Source organism: Suricata suricatta, chromosome 7, assembly GCF_006229205.1.
Source record: "Suricata suricatta isolate VVHF042 chromosome 7, meerkat_22Aug2017_6uvM2_HiC, whole genome shotgun sequence".
NCBI lineage: Eukaryota > Metazoa > Chordata > Mammalia > Carnivora > Herpestidae > Suricata > Suricata suricatta.
In genome coordinates this window covers 10,778,383-10,803,804 of record NC_043706.1, presented here as the reverse complement: position 1 = coordinate 10,803,804, position 25,422 = coordinate 10,778,383, and the positions used below count along the sequence as shown (strand labels likewise).

General features: G+C 41.5%; 1 long non-coding RNA gene across 1 annotated transcript in view; it reads left to right on the top strand.

Moving 5' to 3' along the window:
* Positions 1 to 24,696, top strand: part of LOC115296324 — a 39,070-nt gene extending 14,374 nt beyond the window's left edge. Inside the window, exon 2 of the long non-coding RNA XR_003910850.1 lies at positions 24,453 to 24,696. This is a non-coding gene — a long non-coding RNA (uncharacterized LOC115296324). The remainder of the gene's footprint in view (positions 1 to 24,452) is intronic.
* Positions 24,697 to 25,422: the final 726 nt, after the last annotated feature.

Genomic DNA, 25,422 nt, shown 5'->3' with positions numbered 1-25,422 from the left:
CATTTGCTCCTATAATCACAAAAGAAGAAACTCCTATAACAAGTTTTTTCATAAGGTACAATTCACATATTTTTAGCATAAGAAGGCAAGTGACTCCTGATATCAGTCAGTCAGGTGCCTTGGGAGTCGGTGCTCAAGCAGAAATTGAGTGGGGGTTGAGTGGGTGTAGATGCTGGTCTCCATCTGATGGTGGGAGGCCTTTCAAACCTGCCTTACCTCAGAATGGCTCCCAGCACATCACCAAAGTCAAGTTGATGAACATAGTTTCCATTTGCACAAGCTACTCATGCCCCTCCCCTAGCCCCAGGCAACTGTGGCTCTCTGTCACTGTAGAGGAGTTTGCATTTTTGAGAGTTTTATGGAATGTTATCTTTTAATTAGAATCTTATTTTTCTGGCTTCTTTACTCTGAATAATTATTTCCAGATTCCTCCATGTTATTGGATGAACCCATAGTTCATTCCTTTTCATTGCTGAGTGGTATTTCATAAGAACATTCCACAACTTTCCTATAGGGTGTTTTACTTGTTTCTGGGTTTTGACTATACAGATAAAGCTGCTGTAAACATTCATGTATGTCTTTTGGACCTGGGCTTTCATCTCTCGCGGGTAAATCCTGAGGAGTGGAATGGCTGGGCCCTGTGGTAGGTGTAGGTGGACTTGAGAAATCTTTTCCAAAGAGGTTGAAGCATTTTATGCTTCAACAAGATTTCCAGTTGCTCTGCATTCTTAAAAGCACAGTGTGGTCAGTCTTTAAATCTAGCCATTCGACTGGGTGTGTAGTGGTGTCTCACTGCAGTATTACTTTGGACTAATTGCCTTAATGATTGAATGTTGTTGAACATCTTTTCATGTGCCCCTTATACCTTCTTTGGTGAAGTGTCTGTTCAAATATTTCTCCTAGTTTTTAAAAAAAAATCATGTTGTAAGAGTTCTTTTATATATTCCTGATACCAGTACTTTAACAGATAGGTGCTTCAGTAAGATTTTTCCCCAATCTGTTGTTGAAATTTTCAAAATACTTAATTTCAAAATTAAGTCTCCCTTGACTTAAAACACGGTTATGTCCTGATAAACCCATCACAAATTGAAAATATTATAAGTAGTAAATGCATTTAATACACTCAACTTACCAAACATCATAGCTTAGCTTAGCATACCTTGAATGTGCTCAGACCACTTAGGTCAGCCAACAGCTGGGCAAAATCATCTAACACAAAGCCTATTTGATGATAAAGAATTGAATATGTCATGTAATTTATTGATCACTGAACTGAAAGAGTGAAAACCAGAGAGGTTATGTGGGTCCAGAATGGTTGTCTGCATATTGACTGTTCACCCTTGTGATCATGGGGCTGACTGGGAGCTGCAGTGACCACTGTCCTGTGTCCTGAGACCGTATCCCACCATACGTTGCTAGCCTGGGGAAATGATACAAATTCAAAATGTGAAGTACAATTTCTACCCTGTGCACATGGTTTTTGCACCATTCTAAGGTTGAACAATTTTAAGATGAAATCTTAAAAGCCAGGGACTCCCTATAGATGTCTTTGGAAGAAATTAAATTTATTCTTTTTCTATTTAAGAAAGCTCTGCCAAACTAAGATCATAAGGATTTCCCCTTTTTTCTTCTATAGGTTTGATAGTTTGAGTTCATATTTAGGTTGACCATCCATTTTGAGTTAATTTTTGTATATGGTATGAAGAGTGGAAGTTCATTTTTATACATATGGATATTTTAGCAATGACTTCATGTGTTGGAATTGCTTAATAGCAGAGGTGCGGGAATTTCAATTTAGAGCACACATTCCATATTGTTGTGACAATAGAATGTATTCAAATAATAGCTTGGTGTTGTGAAGAAGAGTTTGAAAACCTCAAAGGAGAGGACTTAAAAATCGTTTCTTTGACTTGTTATACAAAAGTAGGAGTTCTTATGGGAAAATTAAAAGAATTTTAATGTTTATTTTTGGGAGAGAGTATGAGTAGGGGGAAGGAGGGAGATACAGAATCTGAAGCAGGCTCCAGGCTCCAAGCTGGAAGCACGGAGCCTGATGTGGGGCTCAAACTCAAAAATAAGCTGAGCTGAAATCAAATGCTTAACTGACTGAGTCATCCAAGCTCTCCTTATGGGCAACATTTTAAAAACCTATTCCATTATCTAAGTAAACATAGATATCCATATATTTTAAAGAAAGTGGAAATCAATATATACATGTAGGTTTGTCCTTTTAAATTTAGGGGCGCCTGGGTGGCTCGGTTGAGCGTCTGACTCTTGATTTTTGGTTCATGTCATAATCCCAGGGTTGTGGTATTGAACTGCACGTTGGACTCCATGGTCTGCTTGGGATTTTTTCTCTCTTGTGCGTTCTCTCTCTCTCTCTCTCTCTCTCTCCCTCTCTCTCTCTCCCTCTCTCTCCCTCTCTCTCCCTTCCTCCCTCCCTCTCTCCCTCTCCCCACCTCTCATTCTCCCTCCCTCTTCCCTGTGCACGTGCGCACTCTCTCTCTCTCTCAAAAACCAACTTATTTTATAATATGCAACTTCCCATATATTTAAATATTCAAGATGATTATTTTCTTTTTTTAAAATTTTTTATGTTTTTTACTTATTCTTGAGAGACAGCGTGAGCAGGGGAGGGTCAGAGAGAGAGGGAGATACAGAATCCAAAGACAGGCTCCAGGCTCTGAGCTAGCTGTCAGCACAGAGCCTGATGCAGGGCTCGAACCCACGAACTGTGAAATCATGACCAAGCCAAAGCCGGAAGCTTAACCGACTGAGCCACCCAGGAGCCCCCAGGTGATTATTTTCATAATCTATCACATGTATATACTTAGCCAATTACCTATGTTTAACATTCAGGTTGTTTCCAATTTAGGATATTAAAATGATTGGAGATATTGATATTTTTGTGTGTATTTGGAGTGTTTTCTCAGAATAAATATCCAGAAATAAAAGTATTGGTGAAGGGTCAGAAGAACATTAGGATTTCTATATGTGTGGACAAATCAGTGTCTGGAAAGTTGGAACTAATTTAGACTCCTAGTAGCAGCAGATAAGAGTTTTATCATCTTACCACATACCTGACATCAGTGGACATTATTTTAGAAAAATATTTGCCAAGTTGATAGAATAAAATGTTATCTGTTTTGTGTTGCATTTCTTTGATTACTGGTGATTTTGAACTCCTCAAATATGGACTTTGTGGGGGCATTTCTGTTAGCTCTTTTGTAAGTTGTTGCTCTTCCATGGAATCTGTATTTAGTGGCTGGTGTTTCCTCATGTGTGGAATGTTGCGCAGTCAGCACTGAATGAGAGAGACTGTCCCTGCCCTAATGGAACTTAATGCCTCATCCTGTCCTGTCTCTGATTAAAAAAAAAAAAAAAATTGAAATGGTTGACCTTTTCTATTGACCTATAATATCTCAGTAGACTACGAATTTTACCTCTTTGTTGTATAGGTGGCAGAATTTTTTAGCTTGTTTTTTACCTCAAAATTTCATTCATGGTGGTTTTTGATAAGAAGCAATATACAAAATGTAGGAAAATGGCTCTTTCTTGGATTTATTTGTTTTAAAATTTTGCATACAGAGATGTTCTACATCCCAGATCACAAATTCATGTGTATTTCTTCTAAGGTCTTCTGAGTATAGTGTTTACATTTAGTAATTTAGTTCTAGTGCATCCAAACTATATATGGCTGTATCATAGCAGGTAGTGATTTATCTTCCCAAAAAAGTTAACTGGCCATTTTAGCACTGTTTGTTAAATAATCCTTCCTCTACTGCATGATTAGTAATGCTACCTTTATCAAATACTAAGTTCTTTTTTAAAATTTTTTTAATTTTGAGAACAAGAGAGCACAGGACAGGGGCAGGGAGAGAGGGATTTCCAAGCAAGCCTTGTGCTATCAGTGTGGAGACAGATCTGGGACTTGACCCCACAAACTGCAGCATTATGACCTGAGCCAAAATCAACAGTCAGATGCTCAAACAATTGAGCCACCCAGGTGCTTGGTTAAGTTTTTTTTTTTTTTTTAATGTTTATTTTGAGAGAGATGGAGGGGCACTGCTTGGGGGTGTGAGGAGTGTGTGGATAGAACAGGGGTGGGGGGGTTACCGAGAGAGGGGAGGGATAATCCCAAATGGGCTCTGCACTGTTAGTGCAATGTGGGACTTGATCTCATGAACTTGTGAGGTCATGATCTGAGCCAAAGTTGAGAGTTGGGTGCTGAGCTGACTGACTGAGCCATCCAGGTTCCCCCTAAGTTCTTCTTGAGTAGATATATATTAGATTCTACTTCTGGGTTATTTGGTTATATGATCATTTTTTAAAAGTTCGTTTGTTTATTCATTTAGAGAAGGAGAGAATCCTAAGCAGGCTCAACGCTGTTAGCACAGAACCTGACGCAGGGATTTCAACTCCCGAACCATAAGATCATGACCTGAGCCAAAACCAAGAGTCAGATGCTCAACTGCCTGAATCACCCAGGCGCCTGTGGTTACATAATCAGTTTTTATGTGTCTGCTACATGTTACTGTGGTGTCTAACCCTGTTTTATTGTGTGCAGGAGGCGGGGGAGAGGTGCAAATTCACTTAGTCTCATCCAACCTAGTCTAGTTCCAGCTGACCCATGGGGTTATATGGCTTTTGTGAGGTCTCTGAAGGATTAGTGTTAAATATTTACTGTGTTTTCAAAATGAGCTTTTTTTTTTTTTTCTCTCCTTCTGACTAGAATGTATCTCAAGTTGTAAAGATGTGGACAATCCAGAGATGCACAAAGAAGAAACTAACAATTTCCCCAATTCCATCACCAGAGATGGCCATTTAAAATGTCCAGAGTCTTATATTTCCAGTCTTTTAGATACGCATATGACACACATACTTGATATTACCCGTCAGATATTATGTCTCTTATTCTGAAGTATCTCAACAGAGCATTTTCTATGTCACTAAATACTTCTGGTCTTTTAAAACATAATTGTAATGACTTCATGTGATCTATTGGATGTATCATTGTACATGAATTCCATCAGTCCTCAAGATGTTTGTTTGCCTTGTTTCCTACTTAAAATGGTGCCGTGATTAATTCTTGGGTGACTGGGTGGACTTTTCTTCTCCTTTCCACCCCTCTCTCTTTTCTTCTATCGCCAGCCTTGGTCTTTTGGTTAACTGGAGAACAGTGGTAGTTTTGATAGCCTAAAGGTATAAAACTCAGCCCTCCCAAACTTGTCAAGAGTAGCAAGGTCATAGTTGTCATAGAAGCCATGGTTAAGAGATGGAATTCTCGGGGCATCTGGCTGGTTCAGTGGGTAGAGCATGTGACTCTTGATCTTAGGGTTGTGAGTTTGAGCCCCATGTTGGGTGCAGAGATTATTTAAAAATCTTTTTTTTTTTTTTTTAAAGGAATCCTAGGGTTATACTGCATCTTGGCTCTTGGCTTCACCTTTCTCACTGGGTTGTCCTACCTATAAAGTGTGGAATAAGGGGCATGTGGGTGGCTTAGTTGGTTAAGTGTTGACGTCAACTCAGGTCATGATCTCATGGTTCATGAGTTTGAACCCCTCGTCGGGCTCTGTGTTGACAGCTCAGAGCCTGGAGCCTGCTTAGGATTCTGTGTCTCCCTCTCTTTCTGCACACCCTCCCACATGCTCCCCATGAGCATGTGCATGGTCTCGCATGCGCACACGTGTGTGCTCTCTCAAAAATAAAAAATTTAAGAAATGATTATCTGGTCACAAAGATTAAATATGAATTTCTTAGATCTGTGCTTACAAACTGAAAGTTTAAAATAATTAGCGGTTGGAGCGCCTGGGTAGCTCAGTCGGTTGCGCATCCGGCCTCAGCTTAGATCATGATCTCACGGTTCGTGGGTTCGAGCCCCGCGTCGGGCTCTGTGCTAACAGCTAGCTCAGAGCATGAAGCCTGTCTTCAGATTCTGTGTCTCCCGCTCTCTCTGACCCTCCCCTGTTCGCACTGGCTCGCTCGCTCTCTTTCTCTCTCTCTCTCTCTCAAAAAATAAATAAAAGACATTAAAAAATGATTAGCAGTTTATATTAATATTAGAGGGAGAAAGTTAAATACTGGGAGGGTATTCTATGAAATGCTGGTGGATGGAAAGCTGCCTCTGAAAATCCAGAGAACTCTGAGGGTCTGCCAGGCTCGCCAGGACCTCTCTAAACCTGTGTGGAGGGCAGACAGCTAGAAGCAAACCTGACGTATCCTGAGGGAGAAGGAGGAAGAAGACCAAGGGAATCGGGGAATTCCCAAATAGGCATTGGAAGGGGACCTAATCTTGGGAATCTTGGAGCATCTCTTTGATTGTTACTCACAGTAAATTTCTAGAAAGAAAAATCCTGAGTCAAAGGGTATCCATAAGTTTAGAGTACTACACGTTCTGAAGTGTGATTTGGAAACAGCATGGCTTGTGAAGTATGCCACACTCTCAAGGTACAGTGGGAGCTGGAGGCTGAAAAACGGAAAATGCTGTTAAGAGCCTGGAGTGGAAGTGCGTGGCCGTCAAGTTCTCAGACCCTGGTTCTCAGATCTGTACCGTGTGTTCCCCGCCCCCACCCTCAGTTTAGTACACGGTGATGCTGGGAAGGGTCTCTTAAACTTATTTATATTCCTTGTTTTAATTGTTTGTATTTACGTTATTTTAATTCCAGCTAGTTAACCTACAGTGTTGCTTTAAAGGTGTACAGTTTTAAATAAACAGTGTTTTTAAAAGTAATCTTAACAAATGTAGTGGATTCCGTACAAGGAAAGAGATAAGTATAGCTGGGTTAGAAAGACAGCTCAGTGTGTTGGTCTTAAACATGTGACTTTTTCATGCTCTCAACCTTTTACATAAAACTTTCTTGTACTGTTGGCACACAAAACATCTCAGGCCAGTTCCATAAATTTGTCAATTCTTTGGCTACTAAAACCATCACATTTAGGGGACTCCCTACTTGCTGTTCAGTTTTAAAAAGTTTATTTTGGTGGGGGGCAGAGAGATGGGGGGAGAGAAAATCCCAAGCACGTTCCAAGCCTCTAGTGCAGAGACTCGGGGCTCAAACCCACGGAACTATGAAATCATGACCCGAGCTGAAATCAAGAATCAAATGCTTAGCTGACTGAGCCCAGGTACCCTTTACTGTTCATTTTTAAACTTCATTTGCTTGATACTCTTCTTTACCAGGCCTGCCCAGTCCACAAGCTCAGTTGCCAAGATTCCTGGCCTTCCAGGAGTGCCTGGGGGACATGGTGTGCGGTTCTCACATACCTTCCATCCCTCCGTCCTGGCACACAGGCTCCGCGGTGAACTCCAGGCTTCAGGGTTTGTTTCCAGGTAGTGTAGGGGCTTCCCTTGGCTCTTTGGTGTGTGACCGTAGCCTTTCCTGCTTACGGAGAGAGAATAGCTTTCTTTTCTTTTTTAAATTAAAAAATTTCTTTTTTAATGCTTATTTTTGAGAGACAGAGCGTGATCAGGGGAGGGGCGAAGAGAGAGGGAGACACAGAATCCAAAGCAGACTCCAGGCTCTGAGCAGTCAGCACAGAGCCCAATGCAGGGCTCAAACTCAAACTGCAAGATCATGACCTGAGCTGAAGTCGGGTGCTTAACTGACTGAGCCACCCAGGGGCCCCCAGCGTTTTTCTTTGTTTCGACTCCTCCCCCATACTGACACCTCTTTGCAGGTCTTGGCAGCTTCCCTGCCATCTTCCTGGAGGTGATGGGCGCCAAGTGGAGGTGAAGGGTTTAGTGCTGCTACAGCTAAATGAGGCTCTTGGTGGAAATGTCCAGCCCCAGGACCTGCTGTGCTTAGGATGGGCTCCACTTACTGACCAGCTCTCAGATGCAGCTCTAGGCACCCATTCTGTCACTTCCAGCCCCAAACAGCGTTGGAAATCAGAGCCAATGAAACAGAAGATTAGAAAAAATAAAGTAAACGCTAGGGAGCCGTCATGACACAAAATGCGTATCATCACCCATTTCAAAATTCTTTGAAATTACTGGCAGTCACTGCGGTTCACAGGATCAGCTCTGAGTTTTATAACTGAGGAAAAATACCATCACTCATAGAAACCTTATTTTATCTTTAGAGGACAGAGAAAACAATTGCTTAGGAAAGTAACTTTTTCTGCAACAGATAAACTGCTTCCCTAGTCATTGTTTAGAGAGCCCTGTATACTGGAGAGAACCATGTTGTCCCCAACCATGTCCCCAACCATGTTCTCCAAGTCCGTGTCATTAATTACATTCTGTAATGTGAGCCAATGGTATAAACATGAAATGCGATTTGGTCAGAGCAGTTCTGGGGGCAGCGTGGGTAGGTGAACCAGACAATTGTATCCAGACTAGGGAAGCAGCAGTTTGACTAAATAGATTGATGTGAGCATAAATCTTTTTTTTTTTTAAGCTTATAGATCTGTAATTGACACATAGGAATTGTATATACTGAAGGCGTACAATCTGATATTTTGATAAACATACTCCTTTTGAAATGATCATCACAACCGAGCTAATCAACCTTTCCATCACCTCACATGTTCATCTGTGTGAGTGTGTGTGCGCACGCATGTGTGTGTGTGGTAAGAGTAATTAAAATCTACGCTCTGAGAAAATTTTGGTATACAGTATGGCATTGTTAACTATAATTCTCATGCTCCAGAATTTACTTATCTTGCAAAACTGAAACTTTGTACTATTTGACCAAGACCTCTTCCCTCTCCCCAGGACCTTTCAACTACTGTCTTATGCTCTGTGAGTTTCTCTGTTTCTAAGTTGGATTATTTTAGCTTGTGCATATGTGAATCAATAAGCATAAATCTAGAGGAAGAGAGATTGTCCAACAGTCCTTCCTAAATATTAAACCTCTTAGCTAGGTTTTGATACAACTAAATGTCAGTGACTTCAAAGTTATTTTTTCCAGTAATAGCTGAAGACCAGGTAAGCCAGATGGTTAGCTGAGCTCAGACCCACGTGCTTAGCAGCTAAGGAGGAGGGAGGTTTGACATTTTGTGAAAGGTGAAGTCTAAGGGGTACTTGCCACACAGAGAGCTCCCCAGTTTCCATTTGGGATTGGGTGGAGTCCAGGCAAGGCTTAGATTCTTTTTGATTAATAGCTTCAAGTTTGCCCCAACACACAGACAAATTGGCAAAGGAGGCCCTCAATTTACAGTCTGAGGAGAATTCCTACTCCAAGGAGAATGGCCCAATCTGTGGGTTATGGGACAATTCCTACAAAAACTGTGGGTTAAATATTGTATGTGTATGCTATTTTTTCATTAATTATTGAGTATTATCTATGCATATGGACTCATATTCTCTTTTTAAAAGTATTGAAAGTGGTATTAGGTGCTACAGCATAAATTCTTGACATCTTTTGAGCTTGGCTTTGGCATGTTTTTTTAGGTTTATTTTGAGAGAGCACATGTTTTGGGGGGGATGGGGAGGGGCAGGGAATTCCAAGTAGGCTCTGTATTAGCAAGGTTCGAGTTCACAACTGTGAGATCATGACCTGAGCCCAAATGAAGAGTTGGATGCTTAACCTACTGAGCCACCCAGGCACTTTGGCACATGTTTTTTTAAAGTGTGTCAAATATATATATTTATTTTAGAGAGGGGGCGTGAACAGAGAAAACCTTTAGCAGGCTCCACACTCTGCACAGAGCCTGATGGGGGGCTCAGTCTCATGATGCTGGGATCACGATTTGAGCTGAGGTCAAAGTGAGATGCTCAACTGAGCTACCCAGGCACCCCTAAAGTGTGTCAAATATTCTTCAATGAAGAGACCTTCAGCATAGAACTACTACTTTTCCTGGGGGATCTGCAGGATGGACTGTACTTGGATGTTTGAGGTTCTCGCACTTTGAAAATGTGTGGACCATTGCCAAAGGCCATACTACTGTAACTTTAGCCTGCAAAGCATCAGAGATGTGATAAAACATTTACTTTGACCATTAAAAAATCTTAGGAAAATGCTCAGTGCACTAGAACTTCCATTATACCAGATGTATTCAAACTTGCCCATCACATCCATTCACTTCATAGAACCTGGCCCCTGAGGGGTGAGCTTCCCCAGCACCTGGTGATTGTTTTCTCCCGGCGACTTGGATGCACATCTTGTAACAAGGATGACTTAAATTTGAAAATGGAAGGAAAACCCGGGATTTGTCCTACAAAGTGCCATCTAGCTTTTCTCTCTTCCTTTGACATCCTGGCATCTCTTTATCTCTTGAACTGGAAAAAAAAAATAATTTCTTGGCTTCAGGAATGGCAACAGAAGTCGACCCAAGGAGTCTTGCTGTGATACTCCTGGGTTACTGTGGTATTCCAATCAGCATCTTCTGCCACTGGAAAATAGATTGATTGAGTTAGTGGGTACTATCAATTTTTCTGTGTTTTTAAAAGTATTTTGAAATCTTGAAGCATTTGTTTAGTCTCTATATGCTGAGCAAAGCATGTCTAGCAGCGTTTTTTGACCGAATATGTCCTTGGCTTTTAGATCTTCCTAGCCCTCCACCCCTCCTCCTTGTTTACCCTTTGAAGATCTACAGCCAGGGTCTGGTAGTTACTCAGGTAGGTTCCTGTCATTCCCAAGGGCTCCAGGATTACTTCTAAACTGCAAAGTTACCGAAGCCCTATTCTCAGCTAAAGGCTTCTGCCGTCCGTCCACTTTGCTCTCGTCCACTGACCTCTACCTGGTATGAGCCACCCTTGTCTCTGACCTAGAGATGTTCGTGAGCATTCGAGTGAGAACAAGCTGAGTGTGTGTGTCCTGTTTCCAAGAGGACTCCTAAGCAGAGGAGTACCAAATGTCCTAGACCAGTAGGTTACCTGCCACTCACAAGATTCCTTGGAATTCTGTCATTTCTGGGGAAAGGAGTAGGTGTGAAAACCTAGTCCTTTGGTGGGGTTTCTGTTGGAATGTTGAGCTGAGAATAATAATCTGGGATTTTAGGCAAGATTCAAAATGGTCACTTAAAAATTTTATTTTTGGGAGAGACAGAGTATGAGGTGGGGAAGGGCAGAGGGAGAGAGGGAGGGAGGGAGAGAGGGAGGGAGGGAGGGAGGGAGACACAGAATCCGAAGCAGGCTCCAGACTCTGAGCTGTCAGCAGAGCCCAACACGAGGCTTGAACCCATGAACCATGAGCTGAGCCAAAGTTGGATTCTTAACCAACTGAGCTACCCAGACACTCCCAAGATAGTCACTCAAAATTTTTAATTTGTTCTTGAGAGAGACCCACACAGAGCATGAATGGGGGAGGGGCGGAGAGTGAGGGAGACAACAGACTTTGAAGCAGGCTCCAGGCTCTGAGTTGTCAGCATAGAGCAAAATGGTCACTTAAAAGAGTCCATCTTCACTCAAACAGAAGATCTAACAAAACTTTCATTTTTGTTTTGAGTATAAGCAAATAGAATATTATATCTTTTTATATTGTTTCATTTTTTTATTCAGGGAAGTTTATAGCAGAGATTACTATCTGTAATGTGCATTCTATGTAAGAATTTACAAACATTACCTTATTTAATATAAATAATTTAAAACGTGGAAGCCCCTTCATACTAACATTTCACAAAGATGATCATGTTAAGTCATTTGAGATTTTTCTACAGTTTTTTCCTGAGCATATATTAATATTATTACTATATTAAGCTTTGTGTTTTGTTAGTATAATTACTGTCCTTACTCATATTAAGGTGGAAGGACACTCTTTGGCAAGTCGCCTTTTCACTTAGCTATATGTCTTGGACATCTTTGGATAGGTACATCTACACATCATGGTGTTCAAGAGTTGCATAGTTGATGATGTGAATAAACCATGGTTCATTTAACCATTGAAGGGAATTGTGCCGTTCACACCTTTCCATGCACACTTTGCATAGCATGGGAATGCTTTTGAAGGCTAAATTCCTTCAGAGTAGAAATGTGGTTCAACATATTTTCAAGTGGTTTTCCAATCTACATCTCCACCAAATGGACCTGTATCTGCCACCTTGTCAATGATGGGCATTCCACATTTAAAAAAATGACCCAGTTGATAAAGAATAAAAATCATATACCTGTTACTAAGGTATTCAAGATGAAGAAAGAAAATTAGTAATGTCCTCGAATAAAGAAACTCCACATGGAACCCTGGATGACTGAAAGTTTGGAGGAACAGAGTTTTAAATCCCAGTATTTAAGCACTTGAAGTTCATTTGCTCTTTGCAACTATGTAAGTCGGGAATTTTTTTTTTTATACTCATTTTATTGTGTGAGCTCTAGCAAGAGAAAGTGAGCTGCTGTGCCCAGCACAGTGTTGGCATGTAGTAGGTGATCAGTGGCTGTATATTCTTATTTTCTGGGGATGTCCACAGTAAAGGGAGAGAATGGATGACAGACCTGTTACAAACCATCTGCTTTCCAGGATCCTAGAGTTTCAAAATTAAAGATGAATCACGGTAATTTATATAGTTATTAATATAGGAAAGTGCCTTGTGTGCAGGCTAATTTATTGATGCTGCTCCGAAGCTGTGCTTGTGTGTATAAGTGGTGTATATGCAAACAGGCAATTATGACCTGCCGTAACAGCTGCTGTCATAGAAACATGAACAACTTGCTTGGTCTGAAATGGAGCAAATCCCCAATCTCAGTCCCCTGTTTGTACCCACCATTCCATGCTCCTAATAAAAATAACATTTAAAAGCTCATCAGGAGTACTGAAATGGACGAGCATTCCTGTCCTGTGTTCTGTGATACACTGTGCGCACGCACAGTGTGAATTCTTCTGCCTTCCTCAGACCAGCTCCCACCTTCGTCACCATGGGTCTTGTCCCTCGGTCTTCACTGATCTAAGCCAGAGATCGTTGACCACCCAAGTCATTTGAAAATGTTACATTTGGAAGGTGCACTGGTTAGCTGTGGGTGTCTGTGTCCTAAGCCACTAGGAAAGATGAGGGTTATCAGGCTGTCTTTTAGACTCTTGCTGTCCCTTTACCAATCCATCAGTGGTCCATGTGGCAGGTGGCTGTTGGGCTTTGTGAGCAAGCTTAGCTAATCAATCCTTGTTAGTCACTAACCTGTACTATGTACCAACAACTGTTTTCACTAAGTGATGGCAGCATTAATTGTGGGATAACGAGCCCCTCCCTAATTACAAATGAGCACTGCTCTTTATCCTCTGTAGATGATCCCTTTCTAGATAAAGGGCCACTGAGGGAAAGCTGGGACAGCCACAGGATGGCAGCAAGTAATTTGTTTTTAACCTGCATCTAAGAAGTTGTTTAATTAATAGGAGATCAGCACATTTGAAGGCTTGAACAGGTGCACACACACACTTATAACCAGCTGTGTAACTGACTGCAGTGTAACAAGCCAGGGCTGAGAATCCAGACCTCACTAATCACCTGTTCACCCTCTACCTGTGGCTGCATAAGTGCCTGTTTTTAGTGCAGAAGATTCTGATTCTATCTGAAGTCCCTGTTTGTGTTGGGATGCGTATGAATTCTAGGTCTTTGAGCAAAAATTGGCAAATGGATTCATTTCTGTTCACTACACGGTTCATTTCTGCTTACTACTCAGCATAAGCATTGCTCGTCCTTTTTCTTATTTTTTTGACTTTGTAGTCTTGCTAAAAATCTGGGTAGAGAGGTCTCCAGGTTCAGATCTCAGAGTCAAAGAATTCTAGAGTTTGGGGAACCTTTAGGAGCAGCTGGGGATTGGTGAACTGCAGTATAGAGCCAATATAGCCTGTGACCTGATTTTTGTAAATAAACTTTCATCGGAGCACAGCCATACTCCTTTGTTCATGTATTGTCCAGGCTGCTTTTGTGCTATAATGGCAGAGTCAGATAATGGTGTCAGAGACCATATCATGCACGAAGCTGAACGTACTTACTGTCTGGCCCCTTATAGAAAACACTTGCTAACCCTTGAGATCAAGGGCAAAATTTTTACAATGTCCTTGCATCTCTCTGAATACCTCCAGCAAGAAACTCAGTATCTTGGACTGCCTGGGTGGCGCAGTTGGTTAAGCCTCTGACTTCGGCTCTGATCATGATCTCATAGTTTGTGAGTTCAAGCCCCATGTCAGGCTCTGTGCTGACAGCTCGGAGCTTGCTTCAGATTCAGTGTCTTCCTCCCTCCTGTGCCCCTCCCACGCTTGTCTGTCTTCCTTTCTCAAAAATAAACAGTAAAAAAAAAAAAAATTAAAAACTCACTATCTTACCGGCAGCCAATGGCATTAAAATAATTCTGATTCTATGATGTGGGAAATTACCAAAGTGACTCACTTTTTCACTTTGGTCCTATGCTCCAGAGTCCACCAGATGTAAGCTCTTGCTGACAAGATCCTTCAAATATTTAAAGGCGGTTCTCTTTGTCCTCTATGCAGTTTCTTCTTCAGCTTTTACTTACAGGGTCTGTTCCCCAGAGCCTTTATCACCTCAGATTCTCCTTTGGGTCCACTATAGTTGGCCAGCATCTTTTAAAAACAGTGGGTTTTGAATATTTTGAGAATCTGAAAGGAATCATGGAATCTTCCTCAAAATGTTACGTACATTTTTGAGATTCATAGATTTTTCGAAACGAATCTGTCCATTGACTCTTGCTGAGCCTCTGTCTAAATGGTGTCAGCCCAAACTGACTATGGTGTTCACTCCATGTGGATAACAGTACAAGGAGAATAAGATGTATCCAACATAGCATACATATGACAAGTTAGCTTCAGAACTTTAAAATTTTTTTAATATATTTTTGAGAGACAGCGCAAGCAGGGGAGGGTCAGAGAGAGAGGGAGACACAGAATCTGAAGCAGGCTCCAGGCTCTGAGCTAGCTGTCAGCACAGAGACCCACACAGGGCTCGAACCCCCAAACAATGAGATCATGACCTGAGCCGAAGCCGGACACTTAACCGACTGAGCCTCCCAGGTGCCCCTAGCCTCAGAACTTTAACTTCTGTAGATCTTGTCAGCAACTAAAATCATCCAATCTTTTTAGCTATACTATTGTTTCAGCATAGATCTCCTATTCTTTTGCAAATAGAAATTTTAATCTGAAAGCAAGACTTCATGGTTATTTTTATTATGTTGGGTATAGCCCATTGTCTGATTCGGACACCTTTTTGTGTCTTAACTCCATCTAATGTACTTGTTATTCTTTCAAGATTTATCAACCGCAAATTAGATACAATGCCATTTCTTGTTTGCTCAAAGCACTGATAAAATGGCTGAAAATGACAAAGCTGTGTAGGGCTGTCCCATAGCTTTGGAGACAGTTGCCAAGTCTGATGTTTTTGCATTAATCAGCTATTTTAGTTGGTCCAATTCACATTATATTATCTTCAGTTTCTCCTAGATTGTAATTTCCCCCTATATGAAATCAGAATATTAAAAATCTTCTGAATGTATATTTTTTCCTAACACAGCAGCTGGGGACCTAGGCTTCAATCTAGTTCCTGCCCTGCCTGGCACAGTGCCTGGTTTCAGTGTATCACCTATTTGCCCATTGGCTTATGGTTCATCTCCTCGATCACAAGGCAAGCTCCACAGGAGAAACTTTGCATTTTTTGTTCACCCATCCCCTCAGCCCAGAGGCGTAGTAGCATGGAACGTACTGGATGCTTAATGAATATTGTGTTTTATGGAATCTAAGAATCTGTCAGTTATCAGATATACAATTATTTCATATACCACAAAGAAAGCACTGCATATTAATTGATACATGCTGAGGTATTCATGAAAAGATACATCCTTGTTTCAGAATTGCTAAACTGGGAAATAAGGTATACCTTAAAATCCACGTGTTTGTGGTAATGGTCAAATGGAAGGGAGAATCGGTGATCTTACAGTTTCCAAAGCTTAGCTAACATTTCATCTCCTATCAAAATCAAAACCCAAACAGTTATTGAATAATTGCTACCAGCGATATTCTCATTGGTGCTCCCTTCAAGTCCTCCCCCCTCTCCCCCAATTATCCTACCTTGGGTTATTTCCTCTTCTCTCTCTGCATCCCCTACCCCCACCCCTGCTATAGAAACGGAGTCTGACAACACGATTTAGGACTTCATTATCCACTACCTTTTATTGATCCCCATTGTTTGTAGTGAAGTAGCAGTCTTGCCTCCACAGCTAAATTACAAGCCCCTTGAGCATTGGAACCCTTTCAAAATTATATATTTACAATGCTTACCCTTCCTATTAGCTAGAAAGGAGGCGTATCAATTTCAGGGCTTGTAAGATTGAATATTAAGAGCAGAGAAACCCTAAGAAGGCTTTTAGACAGACAAATAAGAGACCAGTAGAGATAAATGGAATGAAGGAACGTGTGAGAAAGTATAGTGTAAGGAAAAGGAAGTTTGAGGACAGTTCTAAAGGATGCTGGTCACATGGAGTCCAAAGGACAGGAGCCAGGGACAGGGTTAGTCAGGAGTGAGTGGTTGGGACTGGAAAACAGTGTGGAGGTTCCTCAAACTATCGATAGAACTCCCCTATGACCCAGCAATAGCACTGCTGAGGGTCTACCCAAGGGATACAGAAGTGCTGATGCATAGGGGCACATGTACTCCAATGTTCATGGCAGTACTTTCCACAATAGCCAAATCATGGAAAGAGCCTAAATGTCCATCACCTGATGAATGGATCAAGAAGATGTGGTATACACAATAGAGTACTACAGGGCAATGGGAAAGAATGAAATCTGGCCATTTGTAGGAAAGTGGATGGACCTCGAGGGTGTCATGCTAAGCGAAATAAGTCAGGCGGAGAAGGACAGATGCCATATGTTTGCACTCATAGGTCTAATAGAAACTTAACAGAGGCCCATGGGGAGGGGAAGGGGGAAAAGAGGGAGAGGGAGGGAGGCAAATCATGAGAGATTCTTGAATACAGAAAACAGAAGGCTGAAGCGGGAGGTGGTAAGGGGGAGGGGGAGGGGGTAAAAGGAAGGGGGGTAATGGGCATGGAGGGGGGCACTTGTGGGGAAGAGCACTGGGTGTTACATGGAATCCAACTTGGCAATAAACTACTAAAAAAAAAAAAAAAAAAGTAGTGAGCGGTTGGGACATGAAGAGTGAAGGGGCAAGAATAAGAAGGAAAATCTGGAAGCGGCTACAGGAAAGAAGCCGGGAGGAGCGTGGTGGTTTGGGGAGGGGGGAGTGGGCACATGGGACTAAATGGAAACAACAAATCTTTTGTAGTCTCACTAGCTTCACTCTCTTTTTTTTCCCTTGACCTTTCTCTCAACACTGTGCAGAGTTAAAATCCCAGGGAAGTCAGTGGAACTGGCTAAAAAAGACCTACCTACATAAGGCATTGGGTTGCTGATGTAGCAACATCCTCTTTCTAGATTTAGACAAATTTTTGGAATCTTGGGAGAGAAAAGTGGGGGTAATGGAAAGAGGATCCCTTTATTTTTGCATCTGCTAGGATCTTTACATGAGCTTTCATTTAACCCTAAGTGAAATCATCCTCTTTAAAGACTTACACTACTTGGCCAAAGTCCCAAAGGCATTAATGGGCACAGCTGTCAGGTAAGTGGTGGTCTGCTTGCTCCAGAGCCCATGCTGACACCTGACAAGCATCCTCCTGCCATTCAATAGACTATTCCCTCCTCTGTTATGAAATTATTATGAAAGATTTGTGCTCTTATGTATTCTTGTATTAAACGCCTATTTTTCATCACTTAAAGAGGTTTTGCCAGTCATGTTTTTGATGTTTAGTTACACAGGTTCATAGCAAAAGCAATTGGGAAATGCTGATCAGCAAAATAAGACTGTTCACCATCTGGTGTGTCGGGATGTCATGACTTTTAAAATCACTAAGACACATGGGGCGCCTGGGTGGCTCAGTCGGTTAAGCGTCTGGCTTCAGCTCAGGTCATGATCTCACGGTTCGTGGGTTCCAGCCCCGCGTCGGGCTCTGTGCTAACAGCTAGCTCAGAGCCTGGAGCCTGCTTCAGATCCTATATCTCCCTCTCTCTTTGACCCTCCCCTGTTCGAACTGTCTCTCTCTACCTCTCAAAAATAAAAACATTAAAAAAATTAAAAAAATCACTAAGACACAAAAACAATCCCCTTTCATTTCAAAGTACTCTGAATGTGACTCTAAGCTCAAGTGGTCTCTCAGAGACAGACACTTGGCCTAATAGATCAACAGCCTAGAAAATCCATCCCTGGACCAAAGAAGTACTAGTTTTAGGCCTTCTTGTTGTGGGGGGACCATGTTTTGTTTTATTTTCTTTTCTAATGAGCAATTGGACTAAAGGATCAGGTTTAATTATAACCAGAGTCCTTTCTGTGTGTACATCACTGCAGACCTAATTGCAGCCTGGCATCCCTGCTGCGTCCTGAGTGGTCATTAGCTTGCTGATAATGGACTGTTCTTGTCAACAAGGCCTCATTAACCATTGTTTTTGCAGCAAAATAGTTGTAAGTGTTTGAACTTGTGATTGAGGACACACTGGGCTTATCTTGCTAAGGGGGAACTTTCCTGGGGCAGATAGGTGGCTGGAAGCAAGGACTTGGAGGTCAGATGAGGGGTGCTCTCCCTACAAGCCCTGGCTTGGGGCTGCGGTAGCAGGGACGTGACAGAACAAGAGGAGCTCTTTCTTGAGAGCCAGGGCGCCAGCTTTCCAGTCTCAGCTCTGCAGCTGGCTTTGGGCTCATCAGGTAGCTTTATATTCCCATCTCCTCATCTGGAAATGAGATGGTTTTACTCCATGATCAGTAAGCTCACTTTTGTCCATTAGAAATAATTTCGCACGGTGCTTGTACAAATTTTCCGTTCTGTTTTCATATTCATGGTTTTGCCGTAGGTTGTACACTAGAGGGCAGTGGTACATTAATATTATAAACCATGACTGCACTTGGTACTGAACTCGGCTGGAATTCACCAACATCTGAGTTACTAGGCCACCTCCTATACTTATACTCACACAAAATAGATGAAGATGTTCTGTCTCCAGTTGACATTGTCTCCTGTCTTTAGAATGTTTCCAGTGTTGGGAACCTTGCTACTTCACAAGTTCCTTGTTCTCTTCCTAGTTCCAGTTAATAGGAAATGATTCCTTTGATTAAAGAAAAATCAACTTACCTATAATTTTTAGCCACTGGACCTACAACACCACAGAAAACTTTGTCCCTTTTTTTCTTCAGGAGGGTGGATGGAATATTTCATAGAATCCTATTATTGAAGAGGTACCATTGGTTGGAAATTGGTAATTGAGTAACTGTATGATCTATGTGTCAGTCACTGTATCAAGGGTCTTATTTATGTTTAATTCTCACAATAAACTCTAAGTGGGATTCCAACTTGTCCTTACTTTATTAGAGATTTACTCAAATCTCTTAACCACTAAACAGTGAATGTGAGATCTGAATCAGGGTCTCGGATTAAAATCCTTGCCTTTAGCCACAACAAAACACTTCCTTTTATAGATGTGACAATCAAGGGCCAGAGACAGTAAGCAACTTGTTCCTGATCACACAGCAAAATCAGAAGAGGAGGAACTAGATTCTCTCTCTGGAGAGTGCATTCAGGTTTTCTTTGCACTGCTGTGTAGTACTCTGAAGACCATTGTCATTGACTCCCCGAGTTCTCTCCTTTCTGTATGAAATGTCCCCATTTCTCTTCATTATTATTCTGATCATTTCCTTGCTCTCCTGTCCTGTCCTTTGAGTAGTCTTAATTTACTGCATCCTTTCTAAATTATAAAACTCAAAACTGTGTTGTTTAAACAGTATAGAAGGTATTGAAACTCTACTTCCTGCCATTTGGACTTAAATTCCATTGTCTGAATTTGCATTACTATTTTTTTGCATTAATATTTTGGTATGAAGATGGCTATTTCAAGCCTCAGTTGAACAATACTCCTTGTTCTTTTGAACTTAGCTTTACTTTGTATGAACTGTGGAAATAAGACAAAACGATCCTGTCACATCGAAGAAAAAAGATCTTCCTGATCTGATCAGGATTCCTCCTGAGGTGGTAATAACCTGCAGCAAATCCCTGGTTTCTTAAGATATTCAAGGGATGTGCATGTGAACAGACTACAGATTCTGGATGATGGTTGGATTCATCTTACAGATCAAGAGCTGCATTGGTTTTGGCTTCACTGACAGAAATGCGCACCCGTGGCTTGTGGTAGGCCTGTTACCTTTCGCCATAACACAACCTGGCCTCTCAGGCTGTAAGAAAGGCTGCTTGAGATGGGCTGTTGATCCAGGGGCCCTGCCTTTTCTAGCCAAGAGATGGGCGTGAGAAGCAGACTCTGTCCTGGGACTGGGGAACCTTGACTCAAACATAAAATGGAAAACCTCGAGGCTGATTGATCCTGATGACCACAGTGTTCCCTGTACAGTCTGCCTATTAGATCTTGTATCTCTACTCAACGTCTCCTTTGATCTGTGAGCCACTTGACATTGCCTTCCAAGAATATATATACATGCATATATATCATGTATAAAAGTCAGGATCAGTCCTTCCTTATACAGCAATCTGTGGAAGATTTTTACCTTTTAGTAATAGCCTTATCAGAAAGTTCTGTTCTAATTTAACTGATTCGCTAGTTTAACTGATTAAGTTTGTCCATGTCCTATCACATTTATTGTAGAAACGATTTCCCAACACAGTTTTTTTGGATTGTAGTTTTAAAATGGATTTGCCACATCTAATGCAATAGACCTCTTCTGCAAAAATTAGCAATAAGTGAAATTTTACAGCATGACGTCACTAAGGGCAATTGCTAGTCAATAAAAATCAATGTTGATGTTCAATATTGAATCTTTTGGAATGGTAATCAGATGAGTGTTGTAGAAATGCAAAATTTGGTAGTCTTCATTTTTTTTCCCGCAAAAGGAAAACATTTTTATATTTTTAATTATTCATGTTTGAGACCTGTTCTATAATCTTGGGGACAGTTTCCTATCTGAGCTTAGGCAGTGTTCTCTGTATTGTAGGCATAAACCCTAATAGCAACCGGACCTTCAATTGTATTTCAACTGTGTTGTCATCTGCCCACCAGGCCACCCTTTCATGTGGGAAAATTCTCAATTCATTCTTATTTTCTTCCTGAGCTTCAGATTCACATTCTCCACTTCCTGCAGAACCCGTTCACTTCATTGTTCTCAGGGTACATGCAGGTCCATGTGGTAATTTTATACAGAATCCTCTCCAACGCCCCTATCAAGGACATTGTTTGCTACTTTGTCTCGTCTTTCATGATCTAAGGTTGCAATTTCTCCCTGGTTTCAGGAAGAGGAAACGAGATAAGGAACTGATCTGCTTTGCTCTCATGGGTCCTCTGACTCTTGAGGTCATGAGTGGAAAGAACCAAATTTTTATGGCTTTCTTCTGGCTCAGTCATGGCTTCATCCCATTTTTCTATACTTCATTTTCATCTTCATTTATTTTATTTAAACTTACTGAATAATAATTTTTATAATTGTCTGAAAATCCTTTTGCCACTAGGTAGGGGCATAAATAAGTAAAAGTAAACGTGGATCTGTCCTGTTGTGTTGGTGTCCTCTACTTTTCTGACCTCTGTCTATCTCTGAGGTTTAAAAGTTGGAGCTCTTTTGAATCCTCTCTATCCCTCCTTCCTTGTAGGTCCTCAGTCTGCATATGTTGTTGAGTTATACTTCTACAGTCTCGCTCGCACACTGGGGGGAAACGGGAGCTGTGGCTATCTGGGAAATTTGGGAAAGTATTTGAAAAGACGTGGTGATCTTGCCTCCTCCAGATCTCTGCCCTTTTGGTGAAGTCAGTTATATTTCCCCCATCTATTTTTTTAAACATTTATTTTTGAGAGAGTAGGGGAGGGACAGAGAGAGAGAGAGAGAGAGAAACAGAATCCAAAGCAAGTTCCAGGCTCTGAGCTCTCAGCACAGGGCCCGATGAGGACCTTGAACCCACAAACTGAGATCGTGACCTGAGCTGAAGTCTGATGCTTAACTGACTGAGCCACTCAGGTGCTCCTTTTCCATCTATTCTTTACCTTCCTATGATTATTGTATCTGGATTAACTCGTCACCGGTTTACTGGACAATTGCTACAATTATCCTGCAAATGACTTTGCTGTCTTTAGATCAGTCGTCTAGAACTTGAGTGTGCATCAGAATCCCCAGAAGGACTTATAAAAACAGGTTCTGGGCCCCACTTTCAGAGATGCTGATTTGGTAGGTCTGGAGCAGGCCTGAGAACGTGCATTTTTGACACAGCGCCTGCTGCCGCTGCCCTGGGGACCACACTGAGGACCATTGCTCTGACTGCTGTCCTCATCCACCCTACATGTGCTCTCAGGGTTCAACTCTTGGAGATGCTTTCTCAAACACCTTCACTGGCCCTTTCTTGTGTACTGAATTTAGTTTCACATTTCAAATGTCCTCCCTCATAGTCAGGACCCAGAAAAATAAATGCGATCAGTCTCTTTGATTCAGCAGTGTTTTCTAGTCATGTGATATTCTTCCTGCCCTTATGTCTGCTTATTAAAGGTCAACTCCTTCTCCAGGGCTCTAGCCAAACTACACCCATTTCCTGAAGATTCGCCTGATATTACTAGTTCTTTAAATTTATTAAAAACTTGTTTATTTTGAGAGACAGTGTGAGTGTGGGAAGGGCAGAGAGGCAGGAAGGTCTCGAGAGAGATTCCCAAGCAGGTTCTGTGCTGCACAGAGCCTGATGTGGGGCTCAGACTCACTAAACCAAGAGATCATGCCCTGAGTCAAAACCAAGAGTCAGATGCTTCACCGACTGAGCCACCCAGCACCTCCTGATTTTACCGGTTGTAACTGAGAGCTAGCCTTCTTTTATTTTTACAGCATTGAGAGTGTTATGCCCTTATTTTTCAGCATAGTTATCTTGTTTTATTGGCTGAATTTAATAAGCTCGGAAACAAGGAGCAAGACTCTCCATGTCTGTTACATGCTTTTATTTCTTTTTAACATTGAAGGTCTTTAAAATTTGAGTAGATACTTATATAGAGATTTTTTGGGGGGTGAGGGCACAGAGACTGAATGTTTATTATGAAACACTTAAAGAATTTCCTTGGTCACGTTTCTTCTATGGCAAAAATAACATTGCCCATTTTTGTTGATGCAAATAAAATATTTCACAAAATATAACCTAAGCAAATGAGAAATAAAGACCCTATATTAACTCATCATGCCAGAGAATTTTAACAGAACAGTAACTTTTGTCTTCTCTTGATTATTGCCAAGATTTATTAAATCTTACAGCCAGTTTATGGACTAAATTATATAGATGACAACCTATCCTAGAAGTACTTCTATTTGACAACATGTCAATAATAAAGTGTTCTCTTTTCATATAGATGAATGACTATATGAAGATAGAATGCCCCTGAAATAGTTTCTTTGGCATTTTTATAGGTGTCACCTGTACATGGAATTTTCCATCACATGTATTTAGAAAATTCTAGATTAAACAGTATTAACTTTTATTAATTTTTATTAAACTCCAGTACTCCTCCTAGTCCACAATATGCTAATATATTCTAGGAATCTTTAAAAAGGGAGCCTATGGTATTCAGCATGGTTTTCAAAATTGTTACTTCAATTACTTTATTACATTTACAATTTTTTTTTCTTTTTACTCTTTTTATTTATTTTAGAGAAGGAGAGAGAGCATGAGCAGGGGAGGGTCAGAGAGAGAGGGAGATACAGAATCTGAAGCAGGATCCAGGCTCTGAGCTGTCAGCACAGAGCCTGATGCGGGGCTCGAACGCACTAACTGTGAGATCATGACCTGAGCCGAAGTCAAACGCTTAGCCGACGGAGCCACCCATGTGCCCTCTTTATTACATTTTTAATCTGCTTAGCAGGTTGCAGTGATAAGTCTGCTTATGTTACCATTTGGGAGTCCAGTCACAAAACTCCTGTGTAAATATTCAGGAAAAGAGGCAGTTGCCATTCTAGTGACCCAAATTAAATGAACTGGTAATGCTATGCATTCGGTATGTACACAACTCTTCCCAGTGATGAAAGCAATAATAAGGGTGACCACTCCGAGTTCGCACTTAGTGGGTTTCTTTTGTGATACCTAATTCCTCCAAGTCCTGGGGCCTGAGTGTGGTTGAGGACGGAGGAGGGAGGCTGCTGGCAGAAGATCCAGATGGCCACTTGATTTGGCTGCAATTGGCTCTTGCTGAAGCAGGTTCTGGCCAACCTCATTGCCCGTGCAGGGTTCAGACACTGGACAGAGCTCCTTTTGCAGATCTCCCTGGAGTATGCTGTGTTGAAGTGTGTTGACAGCAACTGAAAATTTGGTAGGGCTACTGGTAATAGAGGTCCCATCCAGGAGCTTGGAAACCAAAGATTTCACTTTTCACCAGTGTTTGTGAGGCTGAGAGTGTGTTGTTCCTGACACTGCACCCCTTTGGGGAACGTGGATGGTGGGGCGGAGGCTGGGTGGATTGGTATTAATAGGGTCACACATATCCCCAGCCGGCCTTTTACTCCTGGTTTTCTAGGTGATCATCAACTCTACACGTCGTCAGATTCCATCTGTTGTCTGGCTGTCCTTGAGAAGAGATGTGTTTCTGCGTTCTTCATTGAGTGTCTGGCTAAAGCGCAGTGGCAGCATCCAGTCTCTGATGCCTTTCCCTCCAACCACTCCTCTTGGCAGTGTTTTCTGTATCTTAGATGTTGACTTGACTCCTAGTTTACATCTGGGAATTTTTTTTTAACCATTGTCTTAAAATGCAGTGTAGAGAACTTTTTTGCAAGTATTTGTTGTTGGAATACCCAGAGAATGAGAGCTCGTTCCAAGAATGTTGACCCACAGTTTTGTTAATTTATTATCCTGTATCCTCTTATTATCTTGTACTTTGCTTGATTCAGAGTTTTCTTTCTGAATCCTGCAGTGTCCAGATGAAGATTTTTTTAAGAACTGGGCCAAGGGGCATTTATAATTATTACTTCTGACTTGATACGAGGTTCTCTTTCATTTATGTTTTAGCTGCTTTTATCTATTCCTAGCGCATGCTATCTTGCTGAGTTTTTTCTTTTGAAGCCATTTTTTGGGTTAGATGTTGAGAGTGGTCACTTGGGTCTTCTGTCAAACAGGAACAAGATTTCTTGATCTACTTTTAAATCAATGTCCTTGCCACCATCTGGGTTTTTAAATTGCCCAACCAGGGATTAAAAAATCTATCAGATGCTCATGTTTAAGTTAGATTTTTGTAAGTTTCAAATGACCTGTTGAATGTCAACCTACCTTGGGACTTTTCTCCCAATATTCTAGGATTCAATTGGTTACCCTTTATCCTTTTTTTTTTTTTTTTTGAGAGACAAAGTGAGTGGGGGAGGGATGGAGAGAGAGGGAGACATAGAATCTGAAACAGGCTCTAGGCTCTGAGCTGCCAGCACAGAGCCCTGGACACTGGGCTCAAACTCACGAACCTCAAGATCATGACTTGAGCTAAGTTTGAGGCTTAACTG